The sequence below is a fragment of the Salvelinus alpinus genome, chromosome 27 (genome assembly GCF_045679555.1).
Source record: "Salvelinus alpinus chromosome 27, SLU_Salpinus.1, whole genome shotgun sequence".
NCBI classification, from domain to species: Eukaryota; Metazoa; Chordata; class Actinopteri; order Salmoniformes; family Salmonidae; genus Salvelinus; species Salvelinus alpinus.
Genome location: NC_092112.1, coordinates 18,339,376 through 18,363,872, shown reverse-complemented (window position 1 = coordinate 18,363,872; position 24,497 = coordinate 18,339,376). Strand labels below are relative to the sequence as shown.

The 24,497-nt window shown below is 41.6% G+C and overlaps 1 protein-coding gene across 1 annotated transcript in view; it reads left to right on the top strand.

Annotated features, from left to right (window-relative positions):
• Positions 1 to 24,497, top strand: part of lpgat1 (lysophosphatidylglycerol acyltransferase 1) — an 83,332-nt gene that overhangs the window by 2,302 nt on the left and 56,533 nt on the right. The window lies entirely within an intron of this gene.

Here is a 24,497-nt window from a genome sequence, read left to right as displayed (position 1 = left end):
GTATGGTGGACACAAGCACTATTGGTCATTAGCCTACATGGTTCAGACTGGTGTGGTGGGATCATTGTATTCAAGGTATTGAAGACAACAACCTTTTTCAATGATTACCTGGTCCCCTTTCAGGATTGTTGTACCTCAAGTGCAAGACCAATAGCACCTGTCTGTAGGAACTAGGAAGTTAATGCTGAACAGGTCATCCCCCTTGTATTTGTAGTGTACACCTACTTGTAAATGTTAGACCTACAGTGCCTTCAGAAAGTATTCATACCCTTTGACTTATTCCACATTTTGTTAGACTGAATTCAAAATGGATTAAATATATTTTTTTTATCAGCCATTTACACACACTACCCAATAATGACAAAGTGAAAACATGTTTAAAATATATATATATTTTTACCAATGTACTGAAAATGAAATAGATAACTCATTTAAACAAAGCAAGAAAAGAAACGTCCTCACTGTCAATTGTGTTTATTTTCAGCAAACTTAACATGTGTAAATATTTGTATGAACATAACAAGATTCAACAGACATAAACTGAACAAGTTCCACAGACCTGTGACTAACAGAAATGGAATAATGTGTCCCTGAACAAAGGGGGGGTCAATATCAAAAGTAACATTCCGTATCTGCTGTGGCCACCAGCTGCATTAAATCCTGCAGTGCATCTCCTCATGGACTGCACCAGATTTGCCAGTTCTTGCTGTGAGATGTTACCCCACTCTTCCGCCAAGGCTCCTGCAAGTTCCCGGACATTTCTGGGGGGAATGGCCCTGGCCCTAGCCCTCACCCTCCGATCCAACAGGTCCCAGACGTGCTCAATGGGATTGAGATCCGGGCTCTTCGCTGGCCATGGCAGAACACTGACATTCCTGTCTTGCAGGAAATCACGAGCAGTATGACTGGTGGCGTTGTCATGCTGGAGGGTCATGTCAGGATGAGCCTGCGGGAAGGGTACCACATGAGGGAGGAGGATGTCTTCCCTGTAACGCACAGCATTGAGATTGCCTGCAATGACAACAAGCTCAGTCCGATAATGTTGTGACACATTGCCACAGACCATGACGGACCGTCCACCTCCAAATTGATCCTGCTCCAGAGTACAGGCCTTGGTGTAACGCTCATTCCTTCGATGATAAACGCGAATCAGACCATCACCCCTGGTGAGACAAAATCGCGACCTGTCAGTGAAGAGCACTTGTTGCCAGTGCTGTCTGGTCCAACGACGGTGGGTTTGTGCCCATATACGATGTTGCGGGTGATTTCTGGTGAGGACCTGCCTTACAACAGACCTACAAGCCCTCAGTCCAGCCTCTCTCAGCCTATTACGGACAGTCTGAGCACTGATAAAGGGATTGTGCGTTCCTGTTGTAACTCGGGCAGTTGTTGCCATCCTGTCCCGCAGGCAGGTGTAATGTTCAGATGTACCGATCCTGTGCAGGTGTTACACGTGGTCTGCCACTGCGAGGACGATCAGCTCTCTGTCCTGTCTCCCTGTAGCACTGTCTTAGGCGTCTCACAGTACGGACACTGCAATTTATTGCCCTGGCCACATCTGCAGTCCTCATGCCTCCTTGCAGCATGCCTGAGGCACGTTCACGCAGATGAGCAGGGACCCTGGGCATCTTTCTTTTGGTGTTTTTCAGAGTCAGTAAGAAAGGCCTCTTAGTGTCCTAAGTTTTCATAACTGTGACCTTAATTGCCTACCGTCTGTAAACTGTTAGTGTCTTAATAACCACCGTTCCACAGGTGTGTGTTCATTCATTGTTTATGGTTCATTGAGCAAGCATGGGAAACGGTGTTTAACCTCACTGTGGGACGGTAGCGTCCCACCTGGCCAACATCCAGTGAAATTGCAGAGCACCAAATTCAAAAACAGAAATACTCATTATAAAAATTCATAAAACATACAAGTGTTATACATCGGTTTAAAGATTAACTTCTTGTTAGTCCAACCACGGTGTCAGATTTCAAGAAGGCTTTACAGCGAAGGCAAACCATGCGATTATCTGAGAACAGCGCCCAGCAGACAAAGCATTATAAACAGTTACCAGCCAAGTTAGAGGAGTTACACAAGTCAGAAATAGCAATAAAATTTATCATTTACCTTTGATCTTCATATGGTTGAACTCACAAGAATCCCATTTACTCAATAAATGTTCGTGTTTTTCGATAAAGTCCCTCTTTATATCCAAAAATCTCCGTTTTGTTCAGTAATCCACAGGCTCAAACGCAGTCACCACAGGTAGATGAAAAATCCAAATTGTATCCGTAAATTTCGTAGAAACATGTCAAACGATGTTTATAATCAATCCTCAGGTTGTTTTTAGCCTAAATAATCGATAATATTTAAACCGGACAGTAACGTCGTCAATATAAAAGGTAAACAAAGGCGCGCTCTCGGTCGTGCGCATGAAAAATCTCTGGGACACTGTGGGGTCCACTCATTCAGAGTGGTCTTACTCCCTCATTTTTCAGATTACAAGCCCGAAACAATTTCTAAAGACTGTTGACATCTAGTGGAAGCCATAGAAAGTGCAATTTGAGTCCTAAGGCAATGGATACTGTAATAGCATTCAATAGAAAACTACAAACATTCAAAAATCCCACTTCCTGGATGGATTTTTCTCAGGTTTTCGCCTGCCAAATCAGTTCTGTTATACTCTGACATTATTTTTAACAGTTTTGGAAATTTTAGAGCATTTTCTATCAATCTACCAATTATAGGCATATCCTAGCTTCTGGGCCTGTGTAGCAGGTAGTTTACTTTGGGCACGCTTTTCATCCGGAGGTGAAAATAATCATCTTAAGGATGATCAAAGGAAATTGGATGCCTCTGAGCTCAAGTTGGAGTGTCGTAGCAAAGGGGTATGAATACTTATGTAATAGACATTTCTATATTTCGGTTTCAATAAAGTTGCAAACATTTCTAATCATGTTTTCACTTTGTCATTATGGGGTAGTGTGTATGTGTGTGGAAAAAGAGGCAATTTAATCCATTGAGTTTGGGCTGTAATGCAACAAAATGTGGAATAAGTCAAGGGGTATGCATACTTTTATGAAGGCAAATATTATACGCACAATTTTTGTTGCAGACAGTACACTGCTGCTTCCTGTCTTATCACATGCTCAAATAGTATGGGACTCTGTATAGTACCGCGTGTGTAATAACTTTGATATAAGGTGCATTCGGAAAGTATACAGACTACCTTTTTTTTTACGTTACAGCCTTATATAAAACATTTTTTTAGAAATGTTTTGTTTTCCTCATCCATCTACGCACAAAACCCCATAATAACAATGTTCACTCTGGCAGAGTTCCTCTGTGGAGAAGGGAGAACCTTCCAGAAGGGTTGCTCCATCTCTGGAGCACTCCAACAATCAGGCCTTTATGGTAGAGTGGCCAGACGGAAGACACTCCTCAGTAAAAGGCACATGACAGCCCGCTTGGAGTTTGCCAAAAGGCACCTAAAGGACTCTGACCATGAGAATCAAGATTCTCTGGTCTGATAAAACCACGATTGAACTCTTTGGCCTGAATGCCAAGCATCACGTCTGGCAGAAACCTGGCACCATCCCTACGGTCAAGAGTGGTGGCAGCATCATGCTGTGGGGATGTTTTTGAGTCAGGATTGAGGGAAAAGTACAGAGATCCTTGACGAAAACTGCTCCAGAGCGCTCAGGACCTCAGACTGGGGCCAAGATTCTCTTTCCAACAGGACAACGACCCTCCGCATACAGCCAAGACAACACAGGGTTGGCTTCGGGACAAGTCTCAATGTCCTTGAGTGGCCCAACCAGAGCCCGAACTTGAACCCAATCAAACATCTCTGGAGAGACCTGAAAATAGCTGTGCAGCTACGCTCTCCATCCAACCTGACAGAGCTTGAGAGGATCTGCAGAGATGGATGGGAGAAACTCCCCAAATACAGGTGTGCCAAGCTTGTCGCATCATACCCAAGAAGACTCGAGGCTGTAATCGCTGCCAAAGGTGCTTCAACAAAGTAAAGGGTCTGAATACTTATGTGATGTTTCAGTTTTTGTATTATGTGCAAACATTTCCAAACCTGTTTTTGCTTCGTCATTATTTTGTGTGTAGATTGATTAAATAGTTTTCTTCAATTTTAGAATATGGCTGTAATGTAACAATGTGGGAAAAATCATCTAAGGGGTTGAATTCTTTCTGATGGCACTCTAGGTGTGTTTTTCCCCTCGGCACTCTTTACATGTTCATTCCCTCCTTTCAATTGGGTGTCTGGGAGCCACGTTGCTCTCTGAGCGCAAAATCTTTACAAAGTAATGAACACGGCCTGCTGATAAATAATACATAGGAGTCTTCTTATAGAACACCTGGGCTTGTTTTTGCAACTTGTGTAATGGGACCTTGATGAGCGTATTGCAGATGAGGTTACCCCTGTAACTTGTTTATGTTGGAGTCTGTGACCGGACTGCCTATGCACAACGGGGGTTTTCCTGACTTCTTCATGCCCCATCCTCCACATATGATAAATGTTTACACAAGGTCAGTAGTTACTTACAGGTCTGTTACTTTAAGGAACAGGTAAATGACTGCTAAAGCTGCCATGATTCGTAGTATCTTGCGTGACTCATTGCTACAGCCACTCAAGTCCTTGTCAACATAATTACTGTCACTTATCTACGCCTGGTTAAGAGAATTTCGGGAAAGTATTGTGTTTGGGAGAAAAGTGAGGGCAGTACCAATTTTACATATAATTTTGAAATGATACGTTGTGGTGCAGTGTCTAAGATCTGGACCTGTATATTTTTACCACTCTCCCAACCACAAGATAATTTCAATAGCCTACAGTGCCTTCAAAGTATTCACACCCCTTGACTTTTAAAAAATTCTTACAGGCTGAAATTTAAAATTGATTAAATTGAGTTTTTGTCACTGGCCTACTTACAATACCCTGTAATGTCAGTGGAATTTATTTTACAAATTAAAAATAACCACAAATGTCTTGAGTTAAGTATTCAACCCCTTTGTTATGGCTAGCCTAAAGAGGAGTAAAATGGGTCTAATTTGCATGGACTCTCTGTGTGCAATAATGGTGTTTATCATGATTGTTGAATGACTACCTCATCGCTGTACCCCACACACAACTTTATCTGTAAGGTCCCTCAGTCGAGCAGTGAATTTCAAACACAGGTTCAACCACAAAGACCAGGGAGGTCTTCCAATGCCTTGCAAAGAAGGGCACCTAGGGGTTAAAATAAAAAGCAGACATTGAATATCCCTTTGAGCATGGTGAAGTTATTAATTATACTTTGGATGGTGTCTCAATACATCCAGTCACTACAAAGATACAGGCGTCTTTCCTAACTCCGTTACCAGAGACGAAGGAAACAGCTCAGTGATTTCACCATGAGGCCAATGGTGACTTTAAAACAGTTAGTTTGGCTGTGATAGGAGAAAACTGAGGATGGATAAACATTTTAGTTAGTCCACCGTACTAACCTAATTGAGAGAGTGAAAAGGAAGCCTGTACAGAATGAAAAATATCCCAAAACATGCATTCTGTTTGCAACAACGCACTAAAGTAATACTGCAAAAAACGTAATTTGACTTTTTGTCCTGAATATGAAGTGTTATGTTTGTGGCAAATCAAAACAACTCATTACTGAGTACCACTCTCCATATTTTCAAGTACAGTGGTGGCTGCATCATGTTATGGGTGTGCTTGTAATCGTTAAGGACCGGGGAGTTTTTCAGGATAAAAATGAAACCGAATTGAGCTCAGCACAGGCAAAATCCCAGACACTGGGAGATAAATTCACCTTAAAGCAGGACTATAACTTAAAACAAAATGCCAAATCTACCCCGGATTTGCTTACCAAGAAGACGGGGAATGTTCCTGAGTGGCTGAGCTACAGTTTTGACTTAAATCTACTTAAATATATGGCAAGACCTGAAAATGGTTGTCTAGCAATGATCAACAATCAATTTGACAGAGCTCGAAGATTTTTAAAAAGAATAGGCAAATGTTCCACAATAACATTGTCATTATGGGGTATTGTGTGTAGCTGGGTGGGGGGGAGAAAACAATTTAATCCATTTTAAATTCTGGTTGTAACACAACAAAATGTGAAATAAGTCAAGGGGTATAAATACTTCCTGACGGCACTGTATATATCACACGGGTAGTATTCCCATCAGCCATCCAACTTGTCGTCCTTCCTCTTCTCTCCATTATGATCGGCATTCTTAGACTGTTGAGAAAGCTTCAATGCTGACACTGAAAACCACAATACTGAGTTTGTATTTCAGCCCAACAGCAGCACTGCCACTGTTAGGTGTAGGCCTAATGCTGAGGGCTGTGGAAATTTGGCAGGTTGCCTAGCAGTTATAGCGTTGGGCCAGTAACCAAAATGTTGATTGTTCGAATATCCAAGCCGACAATGTAAAAAAAAATATAATAATAATAATCTGTGTCCTTGAGCAAGTCATTTAACCCTAATTTCTCCAGGGTAGCCGCTGATCATGGCTGACCCTGTTCATGGTCCCACCGTCCGAGGGTGTTTCGGTGGGGGAGTTGGGATATGCAAAATAAAATAAAAAAATAATCTATTTCACATGCGTATAATACACACTTATACGTGTGAAAGAGGATAAATATTATCACCCACCAAATTGTTACATTATACCCTTATTCTAAAATTGAATAAATTGTTTATTTTCCTCATCAATCTACACACAATACCCCATAATGACAAAGCAAAAACTGTTTTTTTATTTATTTTTTGTGCTAATTTAATATCACATTTACACAAGTATTCAGACCCTTTACTCAGTACTTTGTTGAAGCGCCGTTGGCTGTGATTACAGCTTAGTCTTATTGGGTATGGCGCTACAAGCTTGGCACACCTGGTTTTGTTGCATTAATCCCATTTTCTTCTCTGTAGATTCTCTGAAGCTCTGTCAGGTTGGATAGGGAGCAACGCTGCACAGCTATTTTCAGGTCTCCAGAGATGTTTGATCGGGTTCAAGTCTGAGCTCTGGCTGGGCCACTCAAGGACATTTAGAGACTTCTCCCGAAGCCACTCCTGCATTGTCTTTGCTGTGTGCTTCGAGTCGTTGTCCTGTTGGAAGGTGAACCTTCGACCCAGTCTGAGGTCCTGAGCGCTCTGGAGCAGGTTTTCATCAAGGACCTCTGTACTTTTCTCCGTTCATCTTTCTCTCGATCCTGACTAGTCTCCCAGTCCCTACCACTGAAGAACATCCCCACAGCATGATGCTGCCACCACCATGCTTCACTGTAGAGATGGTGCCAGGTTTCTTCCAGATGTGACGCTTGGCCTTCAGGCCAAAGAGTTCAATCTTGGTTTCATCAGAACAGAGAATCTTGTTTCTCATGGTCGGAGGTGCCTTTTGGCAAACTCCAAGTGGGCTGTCGTGTGCCTTTTTACTGAGGAGTGGCATCCGTCTGGCCACTCTACCATAAAGGCCTGATTGGTGGAGTGCTGCAGAGATTGTTGTACTTCTGGAAGGTTCATCTCCACAGAGGAACTCTGGAGCGCTGTCAGAGTGACCATTAGGTTCTTGGTTACCTCCCTGACCAAGGCTCTTCTCCCCCGATTGCTCAGTTTGGCCAGGCAGCCAGCTCTAGGAAGAGTCTTGGTGTTTCCAAACTGCCATTTTAAGAATGACGGAGGCCACTGTGTTCTCGGACTTCAATTCTGCGGAAATGTTTTGGTACCCTTCCCCAGATCTGTGCCTCTACACAATTCTGTCTCGAAGCTCTATGGGACAATTCCTTCGTCCTCATGGCTTGGTTTTTGCTCTGAATTGCACTGTCAACTGTGGGAACTTATATAGACAGGTGTGTCTTTTTCAAATCATGTCTGATCAATTGAATTTACTACATGTGGACTCCAAATTGTAGAAACATCTCAAGGATGATCGTAGAAACAGGATGCACCGGAGCTCAATTTCGAGTCTCATAGCAAAGGGTCTGAATAGTTATCTATGTTACAGTACCAGTCAAAAGTTCGGACACCTACTCATTCCAGGCTTTTTATATTTTTACTATTTTCTACATTGTAGAATAATAGTGAAGACATCAAAACTATGAAATAACACATGGCATCATGTAGTAACCAAAAAATATAATTATATTTGAGATTCTTCAAAGTAGCCACCCTTTTTCTTGGTTACAGCTTTGCACAATCTTGACATTCTCTCAACCAGCTTCATGAGGTAGCCACCTGAAATGCATTTCAATTAACAGGTGTGCCTTGTTAAAAGTACATTTGTGGAATTTCTTTCCTTAAGCCAATCAGTTGTGTTGTGACAAAGGGTTGGCATACAGAAGATAGTAAGGACTTGGGTCTTTTACCAAATAAGGCTATGGCAAGAACAGCTCAAATAAGCAGAGAAATGACAGACCGTTACTTTAAGATATGAAGGTCAGTCAATCCGGAAAATGTCAAGCACTTTGAAAGTGCAGTCGCAAAAACCATCAAGCTCTATGATGAAACTGGCTCTCATGACGACCGCCACAGGAAAGGAAGACCCAGAGTTCCCTCTGCTGCAGAGGATAAGTTCATTAGAGTTAACTGCATCTCAGATTGTAGCCCAAAGAAATGCTTCACAGAGTTCAAGTAACAGACACATCTCAACATCAACTGTTCAGAGGAGACTGTGTGAATCAGGCCTTCCTGGTCAAATTGCTGCAAAGAAACTGGAGGTCGACCGATTAATCGGAATGGCCAATTAATTAGGGCCGATTTCAAGTTTTCATAACAATCGGATATCGGTAATTTTGGATGCCGATTCTGCCTATTATTTATTTTTTTACACCTTTATTTAACTAGGCAAGTCAGTTAAGAACACATTCTTATTTTCAATGACTGCCTAAGAACGGTGGGTTAACTGCCTTGTTCAGGGGCAGAACGACAGATTTTTACCTTGTCAGCTCAGGGATTCAATCTTGCAACCTTACGGTTAACTAGTCCAACGCTCTAACCACCTGCCTCACGAGGAGCCCACCTGTTACGCGAACGTAGTAAGAAGCCACGGTAAGTTACTAGCTAGCATTAAACTTATCTTATAAAAAACGATCAATCAATCATAATTACTAGTTAACTACACATGGTTGATATTACTACGTAGTTTATCTAGCGTGTCCTGCGTTGCATATAATGGATGCAGTGCACATTTGTGAAAAGGACTGTCGTTGCTCCAACGTGTACCTAACCATAAACATCAATGCCTTTCTTAAATTCAATACACAGAAGTATATATTTTTTTACCTGCATATTTAGCTAAAATAAATCCAGATTTTTGAGCCACCTGGCTCATTGCGAACTAATTTGCCAGAATTTTACGTAATTATGACATAACATTGAAGGTTGTGCAATGTAACAGGACTATTTAGACTTATGGATGCCACCCGTTAGATAAAATACGGAACGGTTCCGTATTTCACTGAAAGAATAAACGTTTTGTTTTTGAGATGATCGTTTCCGGATTCGACCATATTAATGACCTAAGGCTCGTATTTCTGTGTGTTATTATGTTATAATTAAGTCTATGATTTGATAGAGCAGCCTGACTGAGCAATGGTAGGCACCAGCAGGCTCGTAAGCATTCATTCAAACAGCACTTTCGTGCGTTTTGCCAGCAGCTCTTCGCAATGCTTCAAGCATTGCGCTGTTTATGACTTCAAGCCTATCAACTCCCAAGATTAGGCTGGTGTAACCGATGTGAAATGGCTAGCTAGTTAGCGGGGTGTGCGCTAATAGCGTTTCAAACGTCACTCGCTCTGAGACTTGGAGTAGTTGTTCCCCTTGCTCTGCATGGGTAACGCTGCTTCGAGGGTGGCTGTTGATGTGTTCCTGGTTCAAGCCCAGGTAGCGGCGAGGAGAGGGATGGAAGCTATACTGTTAAGCTGGCGATACTAAAGTGCCTATAAGAACATCCAATAGTCAAAGGTATATGAAATACAAATCGTATAGAGAGAAATAGTCCTATAATAACTACAACCTAACTTACCTGGAAATATTGAAGACTCATGTTAAAAGGAACCACCAGCTTTCATATGTTCTCATGTTCTGAGCAAGGAACTTAAACGTTAGCTTTCTTACATGGCACATATTGCACTTTTACTTTCTTCAACACTTTGTTGTTGCATTATTTAAACCAAATTGAACATGTTTCATTATTTATTTGAGGCTAAATTGATTTTATTGATGTATTATATTAAGTTAAAATAAGTGTTCATTCAGTATTGTTGTAATTGTCATTATTACAAATACATTTAAAAAATCGGCCGATTAATCGGTATCGGCTTTTTTTCGTCATCCAATAATCGGTATCGGCGTTGAAAAAGCATAATCGGTCGACCTCTAAAAGAAACCACTACTAAACGACACCAATAAAAACAACTGACTTGCTTGGGCCAAGAAACACGAGCAATGGACATTAGACCGGTGGAAATCTGTCGTTTGGCCTGACGAGTCCAAATTGGGAATTTGTGGTTCCAAGCGCCGTGTCTTTGTGAGACGCAGAGTAGGTGAACAGATGATCTCTGCATGTGTGGTTCCCACCGTGAAGAATGGAGGAGGTGTGATGGTGTGGGTGGTGCTTTGCTGGTGACACTGTCTGTGATTTTATTTAGAATTCAAGGCACACTCAACCAGCATGGCTACCTCAGCATTCTGCAGCGATACGCCATCCCACCTGGTTTGCACTTAGTCCCACTGTCATTTGTTGTTCAACAGGACAGTGACCCAAAACACACCTCCAGGCTGTGTAAGGGCTATTTGACCAAGAAGGAGAGTGATGGAGTGCTTCATCAGATGATCTGGCCTCCACAATCACCCGACCTCAACCCAATTGATATTGTTTGTGATAAGTTGGACCGCAGATTGATGGAAAAGCAGCCAACAAGTGCTCAGTATATGTGGGAACTCCAAGATTGTTGGAGGAGCATTTTTCAATAAGCTTGTTGAGGGAATGCCAAGAGTGGCTACTTTGAATCTATAAAATATATATTAATTTGTTTAACACTTTTCGTTTTCTACATGATTCCAGATGTGTTATTTCATAGTTGTGTTGTCTTCACTATTATTCTACAGTAAAATGTAAGAAAATAGTAGAAAATTATCAAACTCAAGAAATGAATAGGTGTCAACTTTTGAGTGGTACTTTTTTTGCCATTATTTTTCAAAAACCTCTTTTCACTTTCATTATGGGATATTGTGTCGTTTTGAGGGAAAACATGTATTTAATCCATTTTAGAATAAGCCTGTAACAAAGTGGGAAAAGTAAAGCGGTCTGACTACTTTCCGAATGCACTTTATATCCTTTGTTTACTGGACTCGTGTACATTAACAATGGAGTGATACTTTATTTTGGTTTATAATAGGTTAAGACCGTTGTACTATAAGCTTGAGGCATTTCTATCATTAATTGAAAACCAACAGAGGAACTAGAGGTGACTTTCACCATATTAAACCACGGTTCCATCCAGTTTTTATGCGAATGAAGTTAAACTGTAAAGAAAATTAAATGCTGACAATTTTTCGTTCCACGTGGTTGTGGTCTTTTTGTGGTGGTAAATTGAAGTGGCGGTGAAATCCCTTTTATGTGCAAATATTGATATAACCATCATATCGAAGTAAACTTGGAGTCACGTAATATAGTCTGTGTGTGGTCCTCCCGCTACGAGTCGGGATACCATGCAGTTTATTATGCTACAGATTAAGTTATGACGAACCTCCGTGTTGAAAGTCCATGGTCATCTTTTATGCTCCGTTGTAATAATTATTGAAGGTCTTGTTCTGGTGACATGGTGATCGATGCTTGAGTGCTGTTTTGACAAATAAAAATTCTCACTTATCCGTAATCTCGTCATGTAGACTTGCCTACCCGTACTGTATCTGTGAGCTGTTGGCTAGAGCCCAGATGCCAAGACCAGAGTAGGCACATTTGCTATTTAACGCAACAATTTTTGTTACGGTTTTATTTGGTACATGAAAACTTAATAAGAAAAAGTACACTGTGTGCGTTGTCATCAAGCAGTGATTTTTATCTGCAGCAAGTCCGTTTGGTGGAAACAACACTAGTGGGGAAATGTGCAAAGTTTCTTTATGCTGGTTTTAGAATATTCGAATGGTAAATCTGCCAATTGGCTGGAAACCTAGCTTCAGAAACTATTTGAAAAGCAGGAAATCTTTCAGATTGTGTCATCTTTTAAGGCCCAACAGTTAAAGATCAATTATGCCACATTGGTATAAAATGATTAATTAAAATTACATTGTATCTAGGTCTTTGCTTAAATGTTGGACTTAATTATGAGGCTAAGTCCATCTGCATTCTGTGAAAGCTGATATTCCATTTTCTCCAATAAAAGTCTAAATGGGTTGGTTTCAAGCATTGGATCTACAAGAGTTTGGCGCAGATTGGGAGTTGCATTTTGGGAGTAAAGACTTCCTGACTCACTGTGGACGAGGGTGTGTTTTTATCTTCATGGGAGTCTCGGCGTTCCTAGGAAACCAAATAATCTCCAAACCACAGTTTTTATGCTCTTCTCCTCCCTCGCTCAATCAGCTAACCCTGTTAAAAACAAACTCAATTAATGGGAGAGATGAGGCAAGAGGGTTTGGCAGAGTTTATTTGCTCAGCACTGACTGGGCGGAGATCCAGTAGCTGTATGATAGCTCTAGGGCAGGTTTTCCCTGTCAAAGATGAGCTCACTTCTTCCTTTCTGAAAAGAGGTTTCAACTTGCTATTTTCATTTTGAGGTGTGGTCCAACAGAATCGGTCATATGGACACCGAAACACATTGAGACATTTATTTGACTGTAATAATGAAGTTTACCTTTTTTAATTTTTTTATTTACATGTCTCAACTCCTCAAATTGCGCGCAGAGCAGACTACTAAAATGGGAGTATAAATTAAGATTGGTTCTGGAAATTTTAATACTCAGTTTGTCTTGCGAAGCAATGAAATCCACGTACGGCGAGCAGTATTTTGACCAAAGACCGTTATACTAGGTGGCTAGTGTGTGTATTTATAAATGTGCAGTAAGCATAAAACATTTTAATATAAGTTATTGGCAACTATTTTGCATTCTGAGAAATAAGGTAGGCCACTTGATTTCAACATCTGAACAAACTGGACAGGCTAGCATGCTGTTCAAACAGTTGGAGATGGACAGAAGGGTGTGTTTTATTACAATTCAACTGTTCTCCTTGTTAGCTAGCAAATACAGTGCAATGAAAAAAAATAAAAAAAATAAAAATAAATCCTCATCAATCTACACACAATGCCACAACATTTTTGCAAATGTATTTAAGATAAACACCTTATTTACATAAGTATTCAGACCCTAGGCTATTAGACTCGAAATTGAGCTCAGGTGCATCCTGTTTCCATTTATCATCCTTGATGTTTCTACAACTTGATTGGAGTCCACCTGTGTTAAATTCAATTGATTGGTCATGATTTGGAAAGGCACACACCTGTCTATAAGGTCCCATAGTTGAGAGTGCATATCAGCGCAAAAGCCAAGCCATGAAGTTGAATGAATTGTCCGTAGAGCTCAGACAGGGTTGTCGGCACAGATCTGGGAAAGGATACCAAAAATGTATGCAGCATTGAAGATCCCCAAGAACACAGTGGCCTCCATTCTAAAATGGAATACATTTGGAACCACCTAGAGCTGGCCAAACTGAGCAATCGGGGGAGAAGAGCCTTGGTCAGGGAGGTGACCAAGAACCTGGTGGTGACTCTGACAGAGCTGTAGAGTTCCTCTGTGGAGATGGGAGAACCTTACAGAAGGACCACCATCTCTGGAGCACTCCACCAATCAGGCCTTTATGGCAGAGTGGCCAGACAGAAGCCACTCCTCAGTAAAAGGCACATGACAGCCTGCTTGGAGTTTGCCAAAAGACACATAAAGGCTCTGACCATGAGAAACAAGATCCTCTGGTCTGATGTAACCAAGATTGAGCTATTTGGCCTGAATGCCAAACAGTTGCAGCATCATGCTGTGGGGATGTTTTTCAGTGGCAGGGACTGGGAGACTAGTCAGGATCGAGGGAAAGATGAACGGAGAAAAGTAGAGTCCTGAGCACTCTGGAGCAGGTTATCTGACTGCGGCAAAGGTTCACCTGCCAACAAGACAGTGACCCTAAGCACACAACTAAGTCTCTGCATGTCCTTGAGTGGCCCAGCCAGAAGCCGGACTTGAACCGATCTAACCTCTCCAGAGAGACCTGAAAATAGCTGTGTATGGGGAGCGTCACTGCAATCTGACAGAGCTTGAGAGGATCTGCAGAGAAGAATGGGATGAACGCCCCAAATACAGGTGTGCCAAGATTGTAGCGTCATAACCAAGAAGACTTGGGGCTGTAATTGCTGCCAAAGATGCTTCAACAAAGTACTGAGTAAATTGTCTGAATACTTATGTAAATGTGACATTTAAGTTTTTTTTATAATACATTTGCAATGTATGATGTAGTTTGATGAGGGGGAAAAATGTTTTAACCCATTTTAGAATGAGGCTGTAATGTAACAATGTGGATAGAGTCAAGGTGTCTAAATACTTTCCAAATGCACTGTAGATCCAAGTTGGCTAAACTTGAAATACAGTGCAGTGAAAATATTTGCCACTAATTTTCTCCACTTTTGCATAATTTTGATTCTTAATGTTCAGTTCTTTAACCAAAACCTAATATCAGATCAAGTGTACCTGAGTAAACAAATAACAAAACAATTATGCTGAATTAAAATATAAACGTAACATTTCAAAGATTTTACTGCGTTACAATTCGTATAAGGAAATCAGTCAATGTTAAATATATAAATTAGGCCTTAATCTATGGATTTCTCATGACTGGCAATACAGATATGCATCTATTGCTTATCATAGTTAAGGTCGTGGATCAGAAAACCAGTCAGTATCTGTTGTGACCACCATCTCCCTCATGCAACGGAACGGCATCTCCTTTGCATAGAGTCAGTTGCGTGCCGTGGGCCTGGGGCCTGGGCCTTCAGTGAGGTACTACACAGTCCCACCCGAATTAATCCACCTCTTATTACCATCATTATGATGCCATGGCTCTAGACACTATACATTTAGACAGAAACGCAGTATAACCAGGCGTTGCGTCACCTTGAAATTGACAAATTGACATTTTTGGGTAAACAGTGTTTACCCAAAAACATGACACAATCAATGAGTCTTTTCAATATTTCCCTTCACCTTTTCATTGTGCAGCTCCGTTGCCCTGCGCGCTTGTTTTTTGAGCTGTAGATCCACTCCGGTGTCCCCAAAAGTTTTCAAAAGCACAATTGCTTGTAAGTGCCCAGCCGTACTTTGGAGTCTCGTTGCTGCCTTGGTTAGACAACTCAAGTTTGCAAAGCCAGTGTGGCTCCAAACACCAAATCGATCACTTGCAAATAATAGGCATTCCCAGCAGTACAGTTTGCAGTGCTTCTCGGAGCCTGTGAGCCATTGACAGCGCTCGTAATTGAAACTTTGAAAGTGGCTTTCCCGCCTGTGACAGGCTTTGTGGCGTCGGGCGACCTCTCCTTACAATGTCTAACTTTTCTTAAAGTTCGTCTTGAGAATGGCGTTATAATTATATCCTCGACCAAATCGATATCTTCTCCTCCTTCCGCCATTGTGGGTTGAAAAAACAGCTTAGTAGTACGCGAATTAATTCGTTTATCAAATTCAGTTTCCTAGATCTGCATAGACCTGCCCATAGGACCTGCCTCTCAATATTGGTAATCCAATCAAAAGAAGTACACGCACTACGCCTGCTACCTGGCTCCTGTGTAACACTGGAGCCAGCTAGCAGGCGTACAATAGCCAACTCTAAAGCTGATTGGTTGACACTAAATTTTCATTTCCATTCCCTATAAGCTACAAGCGCCCGCACTGTTGATTCTGAAGGCCTGAGGGCAGATTTTAGACCCCTGGCAACACATGATGGCTGAATATGATTGGATAAAAGATCTAACATAAAGACCAGCCCTCCAAATCTCAACCTGGGGCTGGAAGCAGTGCAACCAAGAGGAAAGCTATGAAATGAAGAGTATAACTCTTACTCTGGGGAATAATTTAATACATATTTGTGGGAAAATATATTTTAAAATACATTTATATTCTGATGATGTTTAGGCCAGCAGAGAAGGCCTTGCAGGCCCTGACGGCCCACCACTGCATAGAGTTGATCAGGCTGTTGATTGAGGCCTGTGGAGTGTGTTCCATCTCTTAAATGGCTGTGCGAAGTTGCTGGATATTGGCTGGACCTGGAACACGCTGTTGTGCACTTTGATCCAGAGAATCCCAAATGTACTCAATGGGTAACATTTCCCTGGGTATGCAGGCCACTGACGAACAGATTATTTTTCATCTTCCGGAAATTGTGTACAGATCCATGCGACATGGGGCCATGCATTATGTTGAAACATGAGTTGCTTGCGGCAGTGGCCCTCAGGATCTCGTCACGGTGTCTCTGTGCATTCAAACTGCCATCGATAAAATCCAATTGTGTTCGTTGTCCGTAGCTTATGCCTGCCCGTACCATAACCCCACCACCACCACCATGGGGCACTCTGTTCACAACGTTGACATCAGCAAACCGCTCGACCACACGATGCCATTCACGTGGTCTGCGGTTGTGAAGCCGGTGGACATACTGCCAAATTCTCTAAAATGACGGAGGCGGCTGATGGTAGAGAAATTAACATTAGATTCTCTGTCCAACCGCTCTGGTTGACGTTCCTGCATTTAGCATGCCAATTGCACACTCCCTCAACTTGAGACATTTGTGGCATGGTGTTGTGACAAAACTGCACATTTTAGTGGCCTTTTATTGTCCCCAGCACAATGTGCACCTGTGTAATGACCATGCTGTTTAATCAGCTTCTTTATATGCCACAGTTGTTAGGTGGATGGATTATCTTGGCGAAGGAGAAATGCTCTATAACAGGGATGTAAACCAGTTTGTGCACAAAATTTGAGATAAATAAGCTTTTTGTGCATATGGAACATTTTATGGGATCTTTTGTTTCAATTCATGAAACATGGGACCAACACTTTACATGTTGCATTTTAAATTATTAAGTGTACATATTTAATTGATTTCATTAAGTTATGCAACACCCAATGCCCATGTGTGAAAAAGTAATTGCCCCCCTACACTAACTGGTTGTGTCACCTTTAGCTGCAATGACTCCAACCAAACGCCATCCTATTGTTCTTGATCAGTCACTCACGTCGCTGTGGAGGAATTTTGGCCCGCTCTTCCATGCAGAACTGCATTACCTCGGCGACATTTGTGGGTTTTCAAGCAAGAACTGCTCGTTTCAAGTCCTGCCACATCTCAATTGGGATTAGTTCTGGACTTTTGACTAGGCTGTTCCAAAACTTCACATTTGTTGCTTTTTAAACATTTTCATGTAGACTTGATTGTGTTTTGGACCATTGTCTTGCTGCGCTTCAGCTCAGACAGATGACCTGACATTCTCCATGTAGAAGTCTCTGATACAGAGCAGAACACATGGCTTGTTCTATTAAAGCAAGTTGGTTTTGGTTGAAGATCTGATAACATTCACTATCAGAAATATGCAGAAATATAGAATCAGAAAGGGGGGAAATACTTTTTCACGGTTCTGTGTAAAGATTAGTGGGCTACTCTAGCATGTGGACTTGTTGTGCTTGAGAGTGTTTATGAGACCTGTTCATTTTCTTTAATTCCTGCTTCAAGAAGTTAGTCATTATTAGGGAATGTGCATTATGCATGGTTCTGGTTACATTTGTAACAAAGGGCATTTTCATCGACTTGAAAGACATATCCACTAATAATTTGGTCTTATGGTTGTGGAAGACTTGTTAGCCTAGGTATAATGTTACCAATGCAGTGCATTTGACCTTTTTTTAATTGTAAGTTTGACAAAATTGACATTTTTAGGCCATATCGCCCAAGGTCAAACAGGTCACTGGAGCCTGCTAACCGGTCTTCCCTCTGAGTGGAAGGAGTGCCCCTTCTATGATTCCAGGATGGATGGATGGGAGGGAGGGAAATGATGGAGTAGATCAGTAACGAAGAATACGAAAAGCTATTAAAGCATTTCAAATCTCAACACCTGTCTGCAGTGTTGCCGTTTCACAACTTGGTGACTTGTGCGTTGGATGTAACATGATCAATGATGTAGCCTATAAACACATGATCAGCCTTTACCGGTAGAGAGGATGTACTTCCTCACCCTAATATAAGCCCGTGTGGATGTTTTTTGTTGTTGTTAATATTAAAGGATTATTCTGCCTCTTTTCAACCTCATTACATCCAGCACAATACCAGTGTCTACATATGTGAAAATGGTCTGTTTCTATACTCTGTGGTTACAAAGATAAGGTCCTAAAAAATGCTTCTCTGAAATCACAGGGTAGGATTTGGTATTTTATTAGGATCTGCCTGGGGTCCACACAACATGAAACAACACATAATACAGAACATTAATATAGAACCGCTCAGGGACAGAACTACATCAATTAAAAAATGTTACACGTAGCCTACATATCAATAGATACACACAAATGATGTAGGTCAAATAGGGGAGAAGGGTTGTCGTGAGGTGTTGCTTTGTGTTTGTTTTTTTAAACCAGGTATGCTGTCCATTTGAGCAATATGAGATGGGAGTTCCATGCAATAAGGGTTCTATATAATACTGTACCGTTTCTTGAATTTGTGGTTTTGGGTACTGTGAAAAGACCCCTGGTGGCATGTCTGGTGAGGTAAGTGTGTGTCAGAGCTTTGCGTAAGTTGACTGCAAACAATTTGGAATTTTCTACACTTTTCTAAAAATAAGTGATGCAGTCAGTCTCTCTATTCATAGCCGAGAGACTGGCATGCATAGTATTTAAATTAGCCCTTTGATTATAAAAAAAGAGCAAGACGTGCCGCTCTTTCCTGGGCCAGCTGCAACTTAACTAGGTCTGTCCTTGCAGCACTCGACCACACGACTGGGCAATAATCAAGATAAGACTAAGCTAGAGCATGCAGTACTGGCTTTTTGGAGTGTGGTGTCAAAAAAGCAGAGCATCTCTTTATTACGGACAGATCTCTCCCCTTCTTTACAACCATTGAATCTATATGTTTTGACCATGACAGTTTACAATCTAAGCTAACACCAAGTAATTTAGTCTCAACTTGTTCAACAGCCACAAAATTCATTGCCAGATTCAGCTGAGGTCTACAACTTGAATTGTACCAAATACAATGCTCTTAGTTTTAGATGTTCTGGACCCGTTTATTACTGACCACCCATTCCAAAACAGACTGCAATTCTTTAAGGGGTTCAGTGACTTCATTAGCTCTGTTGCTGATGCATATATGGTTGAATCATCAGCATACATTGGGACACATGCTTTGTTTAATGCCAGTGTCAGGTCAATAGTAAAAATAGAAAAGAGAAGGGGGCCGAGAGAGCTGCTCTGCAGTACGCCACATTTAACATGTTTGACATTAGAGAAGCTTCCATTCAAGAAAACCCTTTGAGTTCTATTAGATAGCTCTGAAGCCACAATATGGCAGAAGTTGAAAAGCCTTAACACATGTTTTCTCAACAACAGGTTAATAATAATATCAAAGGCTGCACTGAAATCTAACATTACAGCTCCCACAATCTTATTATTCTAAATGTATTTCAACCAATCATCAGTCATTTGTGTCAGTGCAGTACATGTTAAGTGTCCTCTATAAGCATGCTAAAAGTCTGTAAGTTTGTTTATGTAGAAATTGTATTTGGTCTAACACAATTTTTTCCAACAGTTTGCTAACCCTAACACAAGCTGATAGGTCTGCTGTTAGAACCAGTAAAGGTTGCTTTACCACTCTTTGGTAGCGGAATGACTTTGCCTTCCTTCCAGGCCTGAGGACAACGACTTTTCTCTAGGCTCAGATTATATGACAGATGGTAGTCGCTATTAAAAGTAACCTTAAAAAAAAAAAAAATGTACCTTTTTACCTTCAAAAAAAATCTCAACAGGGTGTAAATACGAACTGTCATATGACTTTCTCTGCACCCTGTCACCCCACCCCACTAAGCACAGCTGCACCTGGTCACCCTACTCCACTAAGGCACATGCTAATTCGTGAAGAGTTCATTATTTTTTTTATAGCAAAAGCTCAAGCTGCCCAGGCCGGCGGAGATACAATTTTCGGCAAAATAATTCACAAGGAGATTCCTGCAAAAATAGCTGCATATCTGCACCCCGTCACCCCACTCCACTAAGGCACAGCTGCAGCCCGGTCGTCTGCCCAGAATGTCACACACATCGTCAGGCTGAGACGGGTGCTCTAGTACAGTGGTTCCCAAACTGTGGCGCGCTACCCTTTTTTTGGGGGGGGGTTGTGACTCCGACTCCGTCCAGCTTTAAAAAAATATATAATAATATTCTTGAAAGTTGTGATAGTAGAATGCACAGTTCTTGTGCCCATAGAAATAGACATGGCGCGGGATGTTCCCATTGCTGGAAGGATGGCCTGAGTGAGAAAGTTTGGGAACCCCTACCCCGGTAGGCCGAGACGGGTGCCCCGGTAGGCCGGCAGGAGGGGATTATGTTGCCACTGACAGCTTAGCCAATGACTGGCTGGTCCAGTGGAAAAATATTAGTATTATCAGAACAGTTGCATGCAGTGATCTTAGTTCTTTTTTTTTATCCCACTAGAATGGAATGCTGGAAGATCATATACTGTGTGCCTTGAGACTGACTCATGATTAGAAATGTTGACCTTCTGATTTTTGGTCACTTTGTTCCGTAGTATCGTGGAAGTTTCCCCGTTGAACGTAGTGTGGCCATGCCGCTTTTTATTTTTGCGTATTCATTTGACAAATCTGACCTGTTGTCAGCCATTATTTTTATCCCAATAGATGAATTGTAATGTTGTGAACAAGCAAGCTAGCCTATATTAGACTGAAATTAAAACCCATTTGTTTAGAAACGTGGATTCTACATGAACTCTGCATGGGCATGCCTGGGCTGGTGACATTTGGCCGTATTTAATCTGTAGCAGGACGTGGTGATCCTGACCTGATTTTGGACTCTAGTCCTATTTATTCATCCCAAGAATTGGCTGCATTGTCCTGTCCTGTAACTATGAACATTGACCCACTCTACTTTGCACAAATTCTGTCTGTGATAGCCCCCATGTTAATTCATACAAATGTGCAGAAATAGACATGGCGTGGGATGTTCCACAATGCTAGAAGGGGGACCTGAGTGAGAAAGTTTGGGAGCCCCTGCCGTAGTAGGCCGAGACAGGTGCCCTAGTAAGGGCTCGGTGATGTGGCCTAAAACTCAACTTGATTTCACCTGGAATGCATTTCAATTAACAGGTGTGCCTTGTTAAAAGTACATTTGTGGAATTTCTTAATGCGTTTGAGCCAATCAGTTGTGTTGTGACAATAAAGGGGTGGCATACAGAACATGGCCCCATTTGGTAAAAGACCCAAGTCCTTTTTATGGCAAGAACAGCTCAAATAAGCAGAGAGCAACGACAGTCCATTACTTTAAGACATGGTCAGTCAATATGGAACTTTGAAAGTTTATTCAAGTGCAGTTGCAAAAAATAAGCGCTATGATGAAACTGGCTCTCATGAGGACCGCCACAGGAAAGGAAGACCCAGAGTTTCCTCTGCTGCAGAGGATAAGTTAATTAGAATAACTGCACCTCATATTGCCGCCCAAATAAATGCTTCACAGAGTTCAAGTAACAGACACATCTCAACATCAACTGTTCAGAGGAGACTGTGTGAATCAGGCCTTCATGGTCAAATTGCTGCAAAGAAACCACTACTAAAGGACACCAACAAGAAGAAGAGACTTGCTTGGGCAAAGAAACACAAGCAATGGACATTAGACCGGTGGAAATCTGTCTTTTGTACTGATGAGTCCAAATTTGGGATTTTTGGTTCCAACCGCCGTGTCTTTGTGAGACTCAAAGTAGGTGAACGGATGATCTCTTGTGGTTCCCACCGTGAAACATGGAGGAGGAGGTGTGATGGTGCTTTGCTGGTGACACTATCAGTAATTTATTTTGAATTCAAGGCACACTTAACCAGCATGGTCTCACGGTATTCTGTTGCGATACGCCATCCCATCTGGTTTGCACTTAGTGGGACTATCATTTTGTTTTTCAACAGGACAATGACCCATCACACCTCCAGGCTGTGTAAGGGCTATTTGACCAATAAGGAGATTGATGGAGTGCTGCATCAGATGACCTGGCCTCCACAATCACCCGACCTCAACTGAATTGAGATGGTTTGGGTTGAGTTTAACTAGGCAAGTCAGTTAAGAATAAATTCTTATTTACAATGACGGCCTACACTGGCCAAACCCAGACGGCGCTGGGCCAATTTTGCGCTCCCCCTTTGGGACTCCCAATCACGCCCTGGATTCAAACCAGCACTGACATGCAGTGCCTTAGACCGCTGCATCTACTTAGAAGCATTCCTCATGAAGCAGGTTGAGAGAATGTCAAGAGTGTGCAAAGCTGTCATCAAGGCAAAGGGTGGCTACTTTGAAGAATCTCAAATATATTTTGATTTAACACTTTTGGTTACTACATGTCAAGTGTTGATGTCTTCACTATTATTATGCAATTACCCCCTTTTTCTCCCCAATTTCGTGGTATTCAATTGATAGTAGTTACTGTCTTGTCTCATCGCTACAACTCCCGCTCGGGAGAGGCGAAGGTCGAGAGCCATGCGTCCTCCGAAACACAACCCAACCAAGCCGCACTTCTTCTTAACACAGCACGCATCCAACCCGGAAGCCAGCCGCATCAACGTGTCGGAGGAAACACCGTACACCTTGCGACCTGGTCAGCGTGCACTGCGCTTGGCCCGCCACAGGAGTCGCTAGTGCGCGATGAGACAAGGATATCCCTACCGGCCAAACCCTCCCTAACCCAGATGACGCTAGGCCTACTATATTTATTTCTCAACTTTACTAATATTAAGCACATTGCTTATCTTTACAACAGGAGTATTGCCTACCTGGCTGGGATGAAAATGAACCACGGGAAAAGTGTCCTCCATTCACTATTTAAGTACATAGATGACATGTATTTTTTCCCCTCTGCCCGTTTCCAGACAGATGCATGATAATGATCCATTCTAAATCAAAAGAAATTTCACACATATATTATTTAGTATATGTAAAGACGAGATTAAATCAAGAATAGTCTGATGGGTGACAATATTAGCCTATCACTTGTGATTTATACATTATCACTTGTGAATTATACATTATCACTTGTGAATAACATGCTGACCAGACCGTACGTGGTCTTCCGCAAGTTGATTTTGTTCACCCACACCAGATACGATCAGGACACGCAGGTTAAAATATCAAAAACTGAACCAATTATATTAATTTGGGGACAGGTCAAAAAGCATAAAACTATTATGGCAATTTAGCTAGCTAATTTGTCCTGCATATAGACATTGGGTTGTTATTTTAACTGAAGTGCACAAGGTTGCCCCTGTAGGCCGAGATTGGTGGGATTGGGTTGCCACTAACAGCGCAGCCAATGACTGGCTGGTCCAGTGGAAAAGATTTCAAGATCATTTTAAGTCTTTAGAGCAAGTATTGTCTTAGCTGAGGGCGTATGATCAGATTTCAGCCTCACAGAACGGTGGCATGCAGTGATTTATTGCTTTTTCAAAAATTATTTATATCTTTTTTTTTTATTCCACTAGAATGGAATGCTGGAAGATCATATACTGTGTGCCTTGAGACTGACTCATGATTAGAAATGTTGACCTTCTGTTCTTTGGTCACGTTGTTGTTCCGTAGTATTGTGAAAGTCTTCCCGTTTAACGTATTTGGCCATGCCGCTTTTTATTTCTGCATATTCATTTGACAAATCTGTTAGACAATATTTTTATCCCAATAGATGAATTGTGATGTTGTGAACAAGCAAGCTCTAGTAGCCTGTATTAGGTTGAAATTGAAACCATTATTTAGAAACGTGGATTTTACATTAATTGCCTTGGTATTCCTGGGCTGGTGACAATTGGCCGTATTTAATCTGTAGCAGGACGTGGTGATCCTGACCTGATTTTGGTCTCTAGTCCTATTTATTCATCCCAAGAATTGGCTGCATTGTCCTGTAACTATGAACATTGACCCACTCTACTTTGCACAAATTCTGTCTGATAGCCCCCATGTTAATTCATACAAACGATTTGAAAAATGATCACTTTAGGGGTAAAGGCATCAAGCAATTACATACATTTATTTTTAATACATGAGTGAAAGAGCATTTGTATTGAAGTCAAAGCAGTCATTTGATTTTCCAATATTTTTGGGGGTTATGGGCTATTTCTATTTTTAAGTGATACTGACTGCATACTTCTAAATACACTGACACAGGAAGTGAGTCACAGGAAATTGTATAATGATGCCTCTTCTGCCTTCTGTAGCCTCACTGAGAGAAGATG